Source organism: Musca autumnalis, unplaced genomic scaffold (genome assembly GCF_047663935.1).
Source record: "Musca autumnalis isolate F117 unplaced genomic scaffold, ASM4766393v1 scaffold_2, whole genome shotgun sequence".
In the NCBI taxonomy this organism is placed as follows: Eukaryota; Metazoa; Arthropoda; class Insecta; order Diptera; family Muscidae; genus Musca; species Musca autumnalis.
This window is the reverse complement of record NW_027411755.1, coordinates 56,805,046-56,824,448: the sequence shown is the minus strand read 5'-3', so window position 1 is coordinate 56,824,448 and position 19,403 is coordinate 56,805,046.

The following is a 19,403-nucleotide window of genomic DNA, read 5'->3' as shown; positions in this document are numbered from 1 at the left end:
TCTGGGGAAAATGTTTGTAGCCCCAAAGAAGATGAAATATCAAATTTTCCATTTCGGTGAGATAGTGAGGCTGAAAGTTGCAAAATACAGAAAATCGGGAAAGTTGCAAAATACAGAAACCGTTCTATGGATACCATAACAAAACGTGGACCTGCACCAAAAAATTACTGAGAAATTTTGTGTAGTGCCTACGAAGATGAAATACCAAATTTCAGCCAAAACCTTAAAAATACCGAAAAGCGGGAGGTACTAACCTATGGGTTCTACAGCAAAACATGACACTATGTCCACAATTTTTGGCGGAGACAAAGTACAGCCAGTACAATACAGATAAAAACCTGAAAATACCTGAAATAGTGGTATCGTTATATGGGGGATATACTAAAGCTTGGACCTACCCAGCAAAAAAAGTCCTCCCAAAATCATGGGTTTTGTAAGGGATTTTTGGCAGTCGTAACTACTCACAAACCCCCTTTCTTCCCCATTATTTTTACAAGGGCATGTCGCACTCAGTTTCTAGTTATTTTATGACCACTAGAATAACTAGTTATTCTGTGGCCACTAGAAGTTGAAAAGTAAGGTGAAAAAAATTCTATTTTTAGAACAGTTGATGTAGAGAATTTGTTTTTAATTTCATCACACTTCTTACTATTATTCTACTTTATTTTATTTCGCTTTCTGCCCGAATTTGTAACGAACTTGGTAGAAATATGATAGAATTAATTTCAAGTTAGTCTACGATGATCCATATGGCCTGGCACGCTTTCTACACCGGCCTTATCGCTCGCCAGAAGGGGTGGGATCTTGCCTAAATTCATCGTATTTAACCGCTTGCTAACAGCTTTAAAATTTATAAAAACGTGCTCAATTGTATAGTAAACAAAAACCGAAAAGAATGATAGATGAGTATGTCTATAGTCATAGAGGGATAGAAAAGAAAAATCTGTCTAAACATCCACTGATTCATACGTGCATAGGTGATAGTTGCACGATCGCCCACCCAACCTGTTCACCATACTAAACCGAAGCTAAAACTGAATGATCTATGGTAAACCCACTCTTATTCATCCTACATTACCCTCCTGAACCTTTCGAAATCAAACCCTCGGAATTTTCTTAATGCATGATCACAAAATTCATTATTTTATTAAAACAAGCATTCATTTTCATTGTATGGTATCTTATGCTAAATTAAATTCATCTATAAGAAGATCTAGGTAACCAATTATAATCAAAAACTAAGCTTACAGTAATACTCATTGATAAAGGAAAAGAAACAAGTAAAAATTAAGCCCAAAAAAAATTAACTATAAATTGTAAGCAAACTGTTATAATAGATTTACAAACTCAAGCAATCTGATCACAACAAAGGAAAAAGAAAACTAACTTCTCATCACAATAGAACGAAAATCAGTTTCTATATAATCTTACCAAAGAGGGAAAAAACTATATATGAAGCAGCAAATATAAAAATTATAGTGTAAAAAGATATGTAATTAGTACTTTATCTATTTGTATAAAATGTTTTATATAAATGTGAGGAGGTATTGGTATTGAAACATTCGATCAAACACTTCAAATTGATTTTTTTTGTGTGTGCTTGTTTGTGTGGCTTTAACATCAATCTGTTTCATATTTCTGTTAACAATGAACAGCTGATAGTTCATTGAACTTGCATATTAAATTTTTCACACACATACACACAAACAAACATTTCGGTAATCAAATCAAGAAAAATTCGGCGTTAAGAATGTTTAATGTCGATCAATTGGAGTGCAATAATATTTTAATCAGGATAAATCATATTCAATGTAAACAGTGTTTAATAAAACTAGTTGTGTTGTATATGGCAATAAAAATAAATAAAAGTAATTTCTTTAAATCAAAAGAAACGACAGAGTATTGTCCAATAATAGCATGAACAAGTGCTTTTCAAACTGTAATCACTTTATGGAATGGGTTAACAGCGAAACAAATTGGATAACAGAATGTACTCTGTTAAGCCAAACCATAACATTACCATATTCAAACAACTAGTAAAGCAACAGGAAATCAAAAATGACGAATGAATACAAAGAGGCATATCCTTTTAAAGGATATTATTTAATAAAATTAGATTTTTAGTAAGAAAAATCAGGAAAATTATCCAAAAAAATAATTTAAATGATTTTAAAAGAAAAAAAATTGCTACGATTCTCTGAGAGATGTAACGGAATGTCCGTCCGTTCTCTCTCAGTTTAATGATCTTTTTGTGTTCATTCGTATGTAGGTAAAAGAGATTGGCACTTACTTGGTGTACGGTGGAGCTCCCACGTTGAAAGGCCTTCCAGAGGGGTGAGGATCACCACAGCAACACAATTTTTGGCAATTCAATTTTTGATGACTTGATGTAAAATTCCGATTGTTACTTTTAAACAATGTTTATGGATTTTAATATGATTTTTTTATGTGTTTTTTTTTTACTTTTTGCACTAAGTTATTTTTTTCCTTTTATTTTAAAATTTTTTTGTTATAATATTTAACACTCACGACCGATTATATGATTTGACCACCATAATTTCTCTCTCTCTTTTTTTATTGTTGTAAAATGTTGCAATACCAATTCGTTCCTTTACAAATGCACTATTTCTGTGTGATCAAGATATGAACAATGTTTGGGCAAATAAGACAGACTATTTTTTTTTTTAAAAAAATTAAGATTTCTTCCAAAATGTTAAACTTGTGATGGCTATAAATTTCCACTTTGTTCCCGAACAACACGAAAAATTCTCTGATATTTTCACTGATTAGGTTATTTATGCGATGAAACCACGATTTCCCGACGGCTTTTAATAAAATTCTCGCCACCTCACGGTACCGCACATTGAAAATGGACAAGGGCAACTGAGTACGGCTGACATCCTAAGATATCCTCTCCTACACGACAGGTTATGGGTAGCAGAGGTTAGGTATTTGCAGCTGGGGAAAAAGGGGAATCTGCGAATAGAGGAACAACACACCAAAGAAACCATCAGTTGTCAAGTTGACGAGAGATTTTGTTTTCTAAATTATCTTACCATCAATATCATCCAAAACAAAAGACAACAGTATTGCCAGTGGACAATATTAGGGTTCCAACCCAAGAAAAGTAAAAGGAATCCAAAAGGACAGGACAGGAATAAAACAGCAATATTGTCTTTCGGTAATGACGATTTTACTGGTGGCCAATAGCAAAGAAAATACCAGCACAAAGTTGTCTTTACCTTAATTTTTAGGTGGAATTTCACTTAGCCACAATTTTATGTTTTGGTTTAGGGAACCAAGACAACCGTCAAAAAAAAAAAACACCACAATTCTTTATGACTTTGAAATGTACTCCTATGCAGCGGGAACAAAAATGAGGAAGATGTATTCATTGCTACCCCCATTTGTAGCATCGGTCAAAATGAGGCACTTATTGCTGAATTACCCACACACATGCAATATTCCAGGTTGAAACATGGCTACCTTCGTGCTACCAGTTTCACTCAAGCCGAAATCACCGAAAACCATAGAAGAACCGATAAATAAAATACGTTAATATACACATAGGCATATTAGAAACCAACGAGTAATTCACCCAAAGCTAAACGAAACCAATTGCCAACGAATTCATTCCTAGCAATTCCTTTGGTACAAACTAGATTTTTACAAAAACTTACAATATAGAAATAATTATCAAACTTCATGATTATAACTTGAAATTCTATTAAATAGCAAAAATATAAAATTTTTGCAATATCATACAGAAAAAGGAAGGAAAAACTAAAAAAAATATAAAAAAAATAAAAAAAAAAACAATTGTTCGCCTACCATGGGATTCGAACCCAGGACTCAAGACCGCTAACCCGCAACACTTCCTCCAGGCTACAGTCAACGTATGAAAAGGGGTGACAAAGCAAACAGCTAGGCTGTACCAAGCCCTTACCGCACTGCAAAGAGGAGAAGGAACAACAACATACCAAAATTGCAATTGCATTCTAAAAATAAAACAATATTGGTCAAGCCTCTGTTAAATCTCGATCTGGCGAGAAATGTAAATTTACATTAACAAAAATGTAAAGTAACAAGGGTGTCCAAACCTACGTTATGGAGTGCCACAAATAAGAAAAATTAATATAAATTTGGGAACAGACAATAACATCTACATGCGCCTCTACATATGCCCCCCGCCAAAATCAGACTTAGTGGTCAAAAGGAGCATTAAGGCTGATCCCGCATGTAGATGAGATCTACGGTCTCATATCTTTGGCGTGATAAGTACCAATTAGTTTTCCTTGGAGATCTTCGAGTTCATAATAAGAATTTCCACATTTCCGCCTTACTTTGCACTTAATGAAGGTAGGAGCCAGTTTGGCGTTGTAGCCTTTCTCCAAATTACTCTGACTAAAATTTTTACGATAAACCTCCTGTCCCACATCATAAGATACTGGTCGTGATCGTAGATTGTATTGGTTAACATTGCGTTCCTGCTGTTTCTTCATGAAGTGTGCTGCTCTGGACCGAATGACATCAAAAGTATCTGATCGATTAAAGCTCATTGTACGATCTTCCAACATGTTTAAATTACGCAACAATTGGTACGTTGACCCATTTGTGACCATGTGCTGGCCAAAAGCCATGAAGTAAGGTGTTGTTCCTATGGCAGAGTGAACCATTGAGCGTAGTGCACATGAGATGTGGCTCAACTTCTCATCCCAATCCTTCTGGTCACTTCTGACATACGATTTAATTGCATAGATGACTGACCTGTTCACCCTCTCAGACGCGTTGGCCTGAGGGGAATGAACTGCCGTATAGGTATGTGTTATTTTATAAGATTGCAAAAGGTCATTAAATTTCTTTGCTCGAAACTGAGTACCGTTATCGGATACAATATTCTCTGGTACGCCGAATGTATGGAAAAGGTCTTCCTCCAGATACTTGGTTATTGCATCTGCCGTAAATTTCTTTACAGGACGAAGGAAAGCAAATTTGGAAAAATGATCCAGGACTATAAAAATTCCAATATTCCCGGACCTGGATCTAGGGTAAGGCCCTAAAAAGTCTACGTATAATCTCTGAAAGAAACGTTGTGAAATACCTGTATCTCCCATGGGCGGTCTCATTATTGCATTTGGGTGCTTAGTACTTTTGCAAACATCACAAGAGTTTATATACTTCTTCACGTCTGTGACTAAGTTCGGCCAAAAATAGTATCTCCTAATACGCTCAAGACATTTATTTATCCCGCAGTGGGATGACAAGGGGTCATTATGATGTTTATGCAATACTTCAGGCACCATACTACTTGGGATCCATAGCTTCCAGGCAAGATCGTCGGCTACTGGATCACCAACAGCGTGATCAGTCCTTCGATACAGATAACCATCGACAACCTTTAAGTCAGGTGTAGAACATATATTGCTTTCAACCTTTTTCAGCAAGTTCTTGTATTCATCTGATGAGAAATGTTGAGAATTTAGATCAACGAAAACACCATTTTCATTATCCACTTCGGATACCCCACCTAAGGCAGACAAGTCCTCTGTGTTGGTACGCGAAAGCGCATCAGGAACTATGTTCTGCGATCCCTTTCTGTGCTCTATTTTAAACCGATATCCTTGTAGTTTCAAAGCCCATCTAGCCAGCCGCGTGCTTAAGTCTGTTTGGGACATGAGCCACTTAAGAGAGGCGTGATCAGTGATCACCGTGAACTCATGTCCCTCGACATAAGCTCTAAACTTTTTAATGCAAAGCATTGCTGCCAAGCATTCCTGTTCGGTGACGCTATAGTTGCGTTGGGCTTGGTTTAGTTTCCTAGACATAAATGCAATAGGAAACTCGTCACCCTCCGCATTCTTTTGCACCAAAACACCTCCTATTCCTGTCTTGCTTGCATCGCAGTGTATAAAAAACGGCTGCGTGAAGTCGGGACTGTGCAAGACAGGGGCTGAACTAAGTATGGACTTCAACTCTACAAAGGATTTTTGGGCCTCTTCTGACCATATAAACTTGCGATTGGTTTTGAGCAGATCGGTTAAAGGGCTTGAAATTGCAGCATAGTTCCTAATGAACTTTCGGTACCATCCACACATTCCTAGAAATCTCCTAACCTGTTTTACAGATCTCGGCGTCGGAAACTCTGTTATGGCGGACACTTTATCTGGATCTGTGCTAATAGTACCATTACCCACAACATGGCCTAAATAACGAACTTCAGTCACGCAGAACTTACTCTTTTCGACATTTATTGTTAATCCGGCATTTCGAAGACACTTTGCCACCTCTTTAAGGACCTCAATGTGCCTTTCAAAGGTTGGAGATACCACCAGAAGATCATCCAGGTAGACCAACACCTCAGTCCTGAGAGCCGCCGGGACCACCTTATCCATGAGCCTGCACATGGTTTGCGGCGCATTACAAAGCCCAAATGGCATGACTTTGTAATGGTAGAGCGGTCTCCCAGGAACTGTGAAGGCAGTCTTACCCTTCGATGATTCATCTAGTGGTATCTGCCAAAAAGCGTCTTTTAGGTCCAAGCTGGAAATGTATTCAGCCTTGGGCAACCTACTTAAAATCCCTTCAATGTGTGGTAGGGGATATGCATCACCCTCCGTCACAGAATTTAGTTTTCTACTGTCTAGGCACAGACGATTTTTCCCGGGTTTTCTGTGTAAGACAACTGGTGAAGACCACGGGCTTGAAGATTCTTCAATAACTCCCATAGCCAACATCCTGTCGAGTTCATCATAAATAAGCCTTTCAATTGCCGGAGAGACCGGGAAATGGCGCTGCTTAATAGGGGCTGCATTGCCCGTATTTATGGTATGGCAGACGACATTAGTTTTTCCCAGGCCCTCTTTCGCAAATGAAGGAAAAATCTCGATGGCACATTGTAGCTGGTATTTTTGTTCTGCAGTTAATTGCTTCTGACCAAAAGGAGTGCTAGTACTTATTGAAAATGCTAAATTATCGACACCATTCAAGAGTGAGGATGGGAGTAAATGGAACATTTTCCAGAAGTCAACGCCCAAAATTAAATTTTGCGAAAGATTCGGAACAACATAAATGGTGATGACACGGGTGTCACCTCTGAAAACTATTTCTGTCGTAAACACTCCAGCTATATTTTGTGGTTTACCGTCTGCGGTCCTAACAGTGGTATTAAGCTTTTTGTACGGAGTATTAGAACTCAAAAAATCCAAAGCAGCTTGAGCACCAAGGCAGGTCACAGAGGCACCGGTGTCAAGTAGGCCTATCATAGTTTTATCCAGTAGTCGTACCTCAGCATACGGACGCACATCTCCTGGTTTCTCTAAGACGGATATTGTAAAATTTTTCCTAGCAGCCTTTACGCTTTTCCAAAATTGCTTTATTCTGGCGCTAGATCTACTAATTTTCGGCTCCTCATTAAAGATTCTTTTCCTAATTTTATTGTAATTTTCCATTCTAATGTGAAATGGTATAATGGGGCGAGGTCCCAAATTACCGGAAGAAGAACTGGTTATATTATTTCGGGTAACATTATCAGTCATAACTGGTTTATTTTTAAAAGAATTATCAAAAGCATCTAGTTTATCCTTATTGTGGTCATTGTCTGAAGAAGGAGTACAACGACGGGCTATTATTAAAGAGTTTGGGAGTATTGTTGACATGTTTTGGGTTTGGGTGCACTTTTCAGTGCACTGCCCTGTAAGTTTTTTGACGGTGTGCTACATTTTGGACAATTTGGTTTATAAACTTGTGGAGTCCCACAGCCATAACAGAACACAGTTCGTTCCCCTAGACACTCATGGTACCTGTGACCAGAACCTCTGCAGTTCCAACAAACTGTGCTCACTTCCGAAATGTCCTCATGCTCAAGTAACTCAGGTTCATTCGAATCAGTAAATTCTACCTCAGCAGCACGTCTTGGAAAATTATGGCTTCTGCTACCGGAAGGAATGTGTCTCCTACTGACATCCTGCAGAAAATACTCCCTACGTCTGCATATTTCTCGCAATTTGCCAACAGTGTATATAGACATATTCAGAATTTCATGTTGGATTTCTGGTAAAAGATTCCTTCGAAGAATCTCCACCAAGGTGCTATCATCTAAGGGTGTATCCAGCCTATCCACTAAATCAATCACCGACTCATAAAAACTATCGAATGACTCGTTTTGTTTTTGCTTCCGATCACGTATGAGTTCTCGGATATCAAGGTCGGTTCTTGAGTCCCTATATTGCTGTCTTAGGGCCTTACAGAGGTCTTGCCACCGGACAACACGGACCGTACGATGGAACCTCCAATACCAGTCGCTAGCCTTTCCATCAAAAAGTACACTGGCGCTACGACAGAGTATGTCAAAATCCCCATTTAATGTTTGTTTAGTCAGGGCCTCAACACGATATATGAACCCATCTACAGGCAGACTAGAAGAATTGCCACTAAATTTTAATCTCCAATTGGATATGATTTGGCTTACTTTATCAGGGCGAGAAGTCAAATCGGGGTTAGAGGTGGGGTTGCTACTCCCAGATCTGTTGAACGAACCATTAGACTGATTGTTGCCTGCAGGAGGTATCCCTAACAACTCCTCCAACGCCCTTTGCTCAATATCAGTTACGTTCTGCATTGCTGGATTATTACGACCTACGGGAGATGAAGCATCAGCCTGAGGAGGGTTGTTTAAGTTCAAGCGAGCTAAACTAGCTTCCACGCTTCTTTCAACCATTAACGAAATTTGAGTTGATAAAGATTGAACAATTTGAGCCTGTTGACCAACCATCAGCGAGTGCACCACCTCCTTAACGTCATCGATCGTTAAGTTTGATTGAGGCTGAGTCGAAGGTACTGCTGCGGAACCGGATCCTTCTGCAGCTTCCGGCTGAGAGGATTCATCGGTCCTATTAGCATCAAAAACTCTGGCTTTTGAAGACGACCTAGTATTAACTTTTAGTGCAGCAGAAGAACTTGGTTTATCCTTAATTATCCTGGCTTTACATACAGGACAATCTGAATGTGTCTTAATGTAATTTGTAATGCAGATCTTATGGAATGAATGCCTACACACTGTTTCAAACAGCACCGCCGGATTTTGAATAGTCAAATTGCATATCTTACATAACAGGTCATCACCCATACTACCTGGTGCAGGTAATTCATCAGAGCTCCGATTGAGGGGCATGGTAATAAAGGAAAATCGAAATTGGGAAGAATAATATAAATAAAGTCAAAACCTTAATTAAAATTGGCAAAAGCAGATAACAAATTCGGAAGTTAGGTTTGATTCATTCAGGAAATCAGGGTAGGTAATGTAGGGTAAATTAAATAAAAAACAAACCCGAGGATGAAAACCAGATGGAAAGAAAGATAAAGAATATAGTTAAGACTGAAGAAGGGAAAACTATAGACAAATACGATGGCTTAAAACATCTTCGCTAATGTCCTAAGGTTCCAAATCGTAACTAAAATAGAGGCATCTTGTTAGCTGTAAGAGTTGAAGTCAGTTATAGAACAAGGTCCAGAATCTGAATTCTTCCAACACCTCAACATAAAGAAAACCTCTACAAAGGAGAATTAGGCCGGATAACTCAATAACTGGTAATATACTTAAGCATCACTGCCTTTAAAGTACACAAATTCCAAAGAAATTTTGATATCCGTATATAAGAGAGAAACAAGAAATAATAGGCAAAGAATAAAGATCATTGAGAGCAGAACCAGAGTGAAAAATTACGATATTTCGACTATCAAGATTTAAACTTTTAAAGAATTATTTTCAATTCACTCGGGCCCCACGTTGGGCGCCAAAAACTGTAACGAACTTGGTAGAAATATGATAGAATTAATTTCAAGTTAGTCTACGATGATCCATATGGCCTGGCACGCTTTCTACACCGGCCTTATCGCTCGCCAGAAGGGGTGGGATCTTGCCTAAATTCATCGTATTTAACCGCTTGCTAACAGCTTTAAAATTTATAAAAACGTGCTCAATTGTATAGTAAACAAAAACCGAAAAGAATGATAGATGAGTATGTCTATAGTCATAGAGGGATAGAAAAGAAAAATCTGTCTAAACATCCACTGATTCATACGTGCATAGGTGATAGTTGCACGATCGCCCACCCAACCTGTTCACCATACTAAACCGAAGCTAAAACTGAATGATCTATGGTAAACCCACTCTTATTCATCCTACATTACCCTCCTGAACCTTTCGAAATCAAACCCTCGGAATTTTCTTAATGCATGATCACAAAATTCATTATTTTATTAAAACAAGCATTCATTTTCATTGTATGGTATCTTATGCTAAATTAAATTCATCTATAAGAAGATCTAGGTAACCAATTATAATCAAAAACTAAGCTTACAGTAATACTCATTGATAAAGGAAAAGAAACAAGTAAAAATTAAGCCCAAAAAAAATTAACTATAAATTGTAAGCAAACTGTTATAATAGATTTACAAACTCAAGCAATCTGATCACAACAAAGGAAAAAGAAAACTAACTTCTCATCACAATAGAACGAAAATCAGTTTCTATATAATCTTACCAAAGAGGGAAAAAACTATATATGAAGCAGCAAATATAAAAATTATAGTGTAAAAAGATATGTAATTAGTACTTTATCTATTTGTATAAAATGTTTTATATAAATGTGAGGAGGTATTGGTATTGAAACATTCGATCAAACACTTCAAATTGATTTTTTTTGTGTGTGCTTGTTTGTGTGGCTTTAACATCAATCTGTTTCATATTTCTGTTAACAATGAACAGCTGATAGTTCATTGAACTTGCATATTAAATTTTTCACACACATACACACAAACAAACATTTCGGTAATCAAATCAAGAAAAATTCGGCGTTAAGAATGTTTAATGTCGATCAATTGGAGTGCAATAATATTTTAATCAGGATAAATCATATTCAATGTAAACAGTGTTTAATAAAACTAGTTGTGTTGTATATGGCAATAAAAATAAATAAAAGTAATTTCTTTAAATCAAAAGAAACGACAGAGTATTGTCCAATAATAGCATGAACAAGTGCTTTTCAAACTGTAATCACTCTATGGAATGGGTTAACAGCGAAACAAATTGGATAACAGAATGTACTCTGTTAAGCCAAACCATAACATTACCATATTCAAACAACTAGTAAAGCAACAGGAAATCAAAAATGACGAATGAATACAAAGAGGCATATCCTTTTAAAGGATATTATTTAATAAAATTAGATTTTTAGTAAGAAAAATCAGGAAAATTATCCAAAAAAATAATTTAAATGATTTTAAAAGAAAAAAAATTGCTACGATTCTCTGAGAGATGTAACGGAATGTCCGTCCGTTCTCTCTCAGTTTAATGATCTTTTTGTGTTCATTCGTATGTAGGTAAAAGAGATTGGCACTTACTTGGTGTACGGTGGAGCTCCCACGTTGAAAGGCCTTCCAGAGGGGTGAGGATCACCACAGCAACACAATTTTTGGCAATTCAATTTTTGATGACTTGATGTAAAATTCCGATTGTTACTTTTAAACAATGTTTATGGATTTTAATATGATTTTTTTATGTGTTTTTTTTTTACTTTTTGCACTAAGTTATTTTTTTCCTTTTATTTTAAAATTTTTTTGTTATAATATTTAACACTCACGACCGATTATATGATTTGACCACCATAATTTCTCTCTCTCTTTTTTTATTGTTGTAAAATGTTGCAATACCAATTCGTTCCTTTACAAATGCACTATTTCTGTGTGATCAAGATATGAACAATGTTTGGGCAAATAAGACAGACTATTTTTTTTTTTAAAAAAATTAAGATTTCTTCCAAAATGTTAAACTTGTGATGGCTATAAATTTCCACTTTGTTCCCGAACAACACGAAAAATTCTCTGATATTTTCACTGATTAGGTTATTTATGCGATGAAACCACGATTTCCCGACGGCTTTTAATAAAATTCTCGCCACCTCACGGTACCGCACATTGAAAATGGACAAGGGCAACTGAGTACGGCTGACATCCTAAGATATCCTCTCCTACACGACAGGTTATGGGTAGCAGAGGTTAGGTATTTGCAGCTGGGGAAAAAGGGGAATCTGCGAATAGAGGAACAACACACCAAAGAAACCATCAGTTGTCAAGTTGACGAGAGATTTTGTTTTCTAAATTATCTTACCATCAATATCATCCAAAACAAAAGACAACAGTATTGCCAGTGGACAATATTAGGGTTCCAACCCAAGAAAAGTAAAAGGAATCCAAAAGGACAGGACAGGAATAAAACAGCAATATTGTCTTTCGGTAATGACGATTTTACTGGTGGCCAATAGCAAAGAAAATACCAGCACAAAGTTGTCTTTACCTTAATTTTTAGGTGGAATTTCACTTAGCCACAATTTTATGTTTTGGTTTAGGGAACCAAGATAACCGTCAAAAAAAAAAAACACCACAATTCTTTATGACTTTGAAATGTACTCCTATGCAACGGGAACAAAAATGAGGAAGATGTATTCATTGCTACCCCCATTTGTAGCATCGGTCAAAATGAGGCACTTATTGCTGAATTACCCACACACATGCAATATTCCAGGTTGAAACATGGCTACCTTCGTGCTACCAGTTTCACTCAAGCCGAAATCACCGAAAACCATAGAAGAACCGATAAATAAAATACGTTAATATACACATAGGCATATTAGAAACCAACGAGTAATTCACCCAAAGCTAAACGAAACCAATTGCCAACGAATTCATTCCTAGCAATTCCTTTGGTACAAACTAGATTTTTACAAAAACTTACAATATAGAAATAATTATCAAACTTCATGATTATAACTTGAAATTCTATTAAATAGCAAAAATATAAAATTTTTGCAATATCATACAGAAAAAGGAAGGAAAAACTAAAAAAAATATAAAAAAAATAAAAAAAAAACAATTGTTCGCCTACCATGGGATTCGAACCCAGGACTCAAGACCGCTAACCCGCAACACTTCCTCCAGGCTACAGTCAACGTATGAAAAGGGGTGACAAAGCAAACAGCTAGGCTGTACCAAGCCCTTACCGCACTGCAAAGAGGAGAAGGAACAACAACATACCAAAATTGCAATTGCATTCTAAAAATAAAACAATATTGGTCAAGCCTCTGTTAAATCTCGATCTGGCGAGAAATGTAAATTTACATTAACAAAAATGTAAAGTAACAAGGGTGTCCAAACCTACGTTATGGAGTGCCACAAATAAGAAAAATTAATATAAATTTGGGAACAGACAATAACATCTACATGCGCCTCTACAAATTGAACCCACGAACCCTCTGATTTCTAGCCAACGACACTACACACTGTGCCACGCACACGAATATTAAGGGTTGCTTAAGAACTTAAATGTGCAGTGCACATGTGCAGAACGAACTGTTATTTTTAATTAACAAAAAATTGCGTGCCGGCAGTGAGCGTTGAACACACAACCCTAGGATTTATAGTCGGATACACACACACTGTGCCACCGTCCTCATTACTTAGTGAATAGTAAAGTAAGTAGGTTTGCCTTGTAAATTTTTTAAGTAGTAACCCATTACTTTTCAGATTACTTGTAATGCGAAAAGATGCTTGTTTACATTACTTTGTAATGATTTACGTAATGACTAACGGATCCAAATTTTTGCTGGGTATATACAAATTTCGGAAATCAGCCATCTAATAGTGTGGGTGACTTCTCCACTCGGAGACCGTAGGTCAATTTTGTTCATCTTGTTTGATGATAGAGTTTGTATAGTTATTTAAAAGTATTATTAAATGTTAACGTATATCATGCACATCTTTTTTGCAATCAAGGATATCTCGAAAATTAATGGTCCAGGATTTGAGTATTGGAGTATAACAAAAAAGAGTGTCGAGAGAAGGTCTCTTGATTATTGTCTTTGATATTACGCAAACAAAACTTGCGTCTTGCTGGCGCATTTTGAATTATTCCAAAAATGGTGGAAATAGCCTTGGGTAAATTTTTTGAATTTTCTCTGTTATTGTGGTACAGTATGTCGTATTTTGGCTTAATGTCTGTGTTCACCCTACATAAGACAATGTGTGCACGTCCACCATTATGTTATAGGTACTCTATTGAATGATTTATATGAAATGAAGGGGTGAAATCGCAAAAGATGGAGATTAATTACAAAATTAAATTCGGTTCTTTGTATAACTGTCATTACATAATACGGTACAAAATTCTAAGTCTCTGACCAAAATGTCAAGATCATAAAGCTAAAGTATTTTTAATCATTTGAAGAGCACCATAAAAAATAAATTTTTTTGGTTATAAAGTGTAATATTTTTTTACGCATCAAAAGTGGCCATTTTAGAATTGAATCCTCAACTTTGGTAGATATCAGAATCTTAGAAACATATATTTATGGCAAAAGAAGTTTAGAATCATATTAAAAATTTGTTTAAAATGTATAACTTGTTCCCCTATTTTTGAAAAGTATTCAAAGTTAAAAAAGTATCGGACGGCATTGAAACCGATAGCTGTGCAGATAATTGTACAATCTTGACGGTCCTAATGTTAACTTTTTGAAAGGCTGAACTTCTATTTAAGCGATGGAAAGTGCAAATATGTGGCACTATATCTATGACCCATCTGTTCACCACGCGGACTGTGGAGATGAGCACAGGGTTGACTGTCCTGCTCGATGCACTACAGGTAATTTGCCCTGTTTTTGAGGCAAATCCCAAATTGTAACAAAGTTAGTACTTTTCGATTTCCGTTCACCTAAAAGCAAATTGTACATAATTGAGTACCCTTCGTACACAAAAGTACAGATTTCCAAATCTATCTCAATATCTCAATCCAACACTCCAAGAGTAATCTGAATTCCAAATTTCAGGTTTCCAGCTCTATCCGTTCACACAAATCGAGGTTCTACTACATTTAGTACCATTTATTACTTTTCGTACACGTAAGTACGAATTTCCAAAACCATTTCCTTATATATACACCACTTCCCAACCTTCAGATTCTAGCTATACCCGTTCAAAATATACAATTGGTACCAACTTAGTGAAGTTTAGTACATTTCGTACACAGTGGTGTTGGGTATCATAAAATTGGCCCTGCCCGTCCTTGATCTTTTCCTTACTGGTCTAAATATACGTTAATAAAGACGGGTTTAGTACACCTTTAAACCGTATCAATGATTAATATGTAAAAGAGAGATAAAATAAAGCTGAATACTGCCGCACCGTTTATAAAAACCACTGATATAACGGACAATTTGTAGTTTATTACTTATTTAATATGCAATGAAATTTTAAACAACTATATTTTTTATATTTTTTATTTATTTCGTCAAACCAAACTTCCAAAATTTTAAGAGTTTTTATTGCGAAGTAACCTAAGTAACAAAAAAATTAAAAAAAACGGCAAGATCGGGTCTAGTAATACCAAATGCAGAAGGCTTTTAGTAATCTAGGTGGCAAAACCACGGCCAATTTAGCAAAAGTTAATTTGAAGTGAGTTTAAGAAAAATTAAATATTTGTTTGTAATTTTTTGTGTTCTTGGTTGCTACATAAAATGTTTAAGCTATATTATATATTAAATAAATTCCACTCGCAATGGCCAATATATTCCATTATACGTGTATATGTATTTGTTTTATTTTTCCACGGTTTCAAACACAATAAAATAGGCCTTATAATTTATTTTTTTAGTTTTTCTTCGAAATTCTCAATTTGACTGCAATTTAAACAGTTGTTTTGAAAAATTTCAATTATATTAATAAAATTTTTCATGTTCTTTTTTCAATGCCAACTAAAAAAATATTATTATTAAAATATGCAAAATCGACTTTTTGCCTCAAAAACTGGACAACATACCTATAGTGCGATGGTAATGGAATTCTCACCACTAACATTGGAAAATATGTTCCCGTCGTTCGTGCATCCCAAATCTATCTGTGACACTCTGATAGCTGGTGGTACTTGGAGTGCAGGTAAGAATCTTTCTTGACCACAAAGTCGGTCTGTTGTATGCTCTGCGGAGCCAAAAGGGACTACGAATATAAAGACTATGTGATCGAGTAACTTTCAAACATGTGAATAGGAACAGGATGTCTCCACATGTTATCAGTGAACCATCTACATGAGCGGAAGAAGGTTATTCCAGTATGGCAACACAATGACAGGTCATCGTTGCAGTGCTTGTTCGGGTGTTAAAGTGGGAGGTACATATACTAATCACTGTATTGTGGATATGACTCCCCCACCCAGGCATGGCAGAAGAGATATTTATTATCTACAGATAGATTCAACATTACAATAGAGAGTCCTGAGATCAGCAAGAGCACGAAATACTACAATGAAATACGGTGTAATTTTTTCTCAATCGCGAAAAAAGTTTCCGCACTAAATGCATTGAAGTTCAGTAATGCATTATTTAATTCTATTTGTTAAAATGGCATATACGCTTTCCGTAATAACTTATTAATAGTTTTAATCTAATTTAAAATCAATATCGAACCATTCTCGACAGTTTGGCTTTTGGGGTTGTATTTAATAAAAAAAAAAAACAACAAAATAATTGTAAATATGAACATTTTTTTATCGATTAAAAAAATGTATTCAACAATTTTTTCATCAAGAAAATATTTTGTTTTTGCAAGCACAATGTGGAATATGTTGATAAATATTTTTGTCAATATGTGAAATATTTTATCAGTTGTATTTTTACTTTGTGATCAAATAATTTTATCGAATTTTGTCAATATGACCATTTTTTTATCGCCGGAAAATCGATAAATTTTTGATTGAATCCTTGATTTTTTTTATCAAATGGCTAAAATTTTTTTCTGTGTTGTATGATGTGGCACTAATATCAAATTTGATATGCATGTATGTTTCCATCAATAAACCGTTATGGACTCTAACCCAAAATTATCATACCATCCCCTAGCCCTAAGTCCTGCAACATATTTTGGACTTTGAGATTTTCATCTGAATGGTTTGACAGTCTGGTTTGCCACAGGATAAGAAGAATTCAGTGAGTAAGTGGAAGTGTGACTGCATCAATTCCCATTGGGCCAAAACTGTATAAATTTCTTTATCAAATGCTAAGAGACTGTACCAGCCAAGGTAACTGTAAATATTTGAGTGTGTGCATGTGTGTTGGTACGCCAACGTTAATTCCCCAACAATTTGAAGTCAATGTTGTCATGGCAAATTGTTGTCGCTGGGGTTACAATGCGGTTACTACTGTTAACGCTTCCATATCAGGAAATAACCAAAAATCTCTACATTTACTGCTACTGGAAATTCGTTACGCTTTCCGGTGGTTTTACAGCAGCGACTTTGAGAAAAGTTACATTGCCTTTTGCAGTCACACAAATAGCATAGTTCTTATCTCCTTAGGTGCAGCAAATTTGTTACAAAGTAAAATGTTGCAGGTGTGAGTTTCTATTTTCTTATTGTTTTAAAAGTTTAATAGCTTCCCGTTTTAGCGGTGATATCTGCTTTCGGGGAGTTTGGGAAATTTAGGGAAATTGTGTCAATCAGTTTGGGTTAATTTTATAATATTTTCTTTAGTTTTATGCAGTTTAAGGGTGTGGAGTAACTTTGGAGAATTCAGTCAATGAATTTTGTATAATTTAAATACCAAAATAAAGGATAATCAAAGGAGGAATTGTGTAACTGAAAATACAGTATGGGGCTATCTTTTTCTGTTAGTAGAGGAGAATAAAATTAAAGCTGGCAGACAACTAATTCAAAAATCGAAAAAAGTTTTTTCAAAGAATAAAATTGCTTTTTCAATTAAATTTTAATTTTCATTAAGAATTTTAATCGGTTTAAAAAATTACTCATCCGTCCAAGCGTATGATTGATAATGATGTACATTGTATGTATATGTATAGATGTATTTCTGATTGAATAATCTTCTTTGGCTTTTAAATTCCATATAAAGAAGAGATTTCCTTTTGACACATTGTCACCGCACATATCAGCCTATGTATGCACATGTATATCATTCTTTTACCCTTTATAATTTCATTATAATCGATTGAAATTGTCAAGTGTATTCCATGTCTATATGTCTGCCGTCCATTTCATTTGTCCACCACATCATCCGCACATTCACATATGATAAACATGAAATTCCATTTAATTTGTTTTTATTGCTAGGTTGTGAAACCTAGAGGATTCATTAACCGCCACATTGGCCTTCCGTTACACAGTGACACTGACAAAGACCAATCCAATGAATTGCTATAAAAAGACAATTAACTTTATTACAACAGGTGATAGAGTTGGAGGTTGGTGCTTGCTGGACAAACTGCGACGAAACAAACAATGAAACAAAAGCAATTAAATGGTATTTAAAAAATACATTAACAATATTATTAACAATGAATTAATTATAAAACAAATAAAGGGAAGGGAAATCCGTGGCATGATATGATACCCTACAATTGTACACATACGCAGGTTGCTTTTTGGATTAACTTTAAGGATGGAATTCATGTTTTTATACCACATTTATTAAGGCTAATTTTAACAACTGTGCTTATTTTAAAATGATTGTTTGATGATGTACCGGCAAAAACTTCATCTCGTCATGAAGATGGTCCAGTGGTCTCGTGAGGATACACACTGTTGCAATCCCCAGGACGGCATTGCGCTAACATTTGCATACCATACTTATGCCGCATAGCTTACCACATATTGGTATTTTGCTTAATAAAAGTTATACGAGGTTTCTTTGCCAGCACACCAAGTTCTGCCAGCCAGCGGATTAGGAACCCTGTTCCTAGAATATCATGGTACAAATATGTTCAAGAGAGCCTGAATGGCTTAACTTCGGGAGGTGAACATTGAACCTATCACATATGTCATCGACGATAGAACCCGACGTCGATAGGAACAACAATCTATATACCGTCTGAAGGGTCTAAAGCACTGTTGGGTAGAAATGCTCGGCCTCATACACAAAAGTGTAAAAAATACATGAGTCTCTCGCAGTTTGACCACCAATGGTCTATAGGGTGTTGAATTTTAGAAAGGTAGAGGTTTAACGGTTCCGGAGATACCACCTAGCCTTGGCGAACTTCCCATTTCACTCTACGGACTTATTATTTCTAAATTATACAAGCGACTGGCGTAAACGTCTGTAGTTGATTATCCAAGTTTTCAAACACGGCTTGAGGGAAGTATTCTCTGTATCCTCGAAGAGCTTGGCATGATTGACAGTATTGAAAGCTTTCGATATTTCAAGAGCCTCCATAACTGTTTGGTCGAACGGAGTGTTCTGGTATAGCCCTCTATTGATATGTCTGGATACGGCGTGTAATGTTGATGTGGTGCTGTCCATTTGCCGGAATCCATACTGCTGTTGGCAACTGGAAACTCCTTATCATCATGTGGA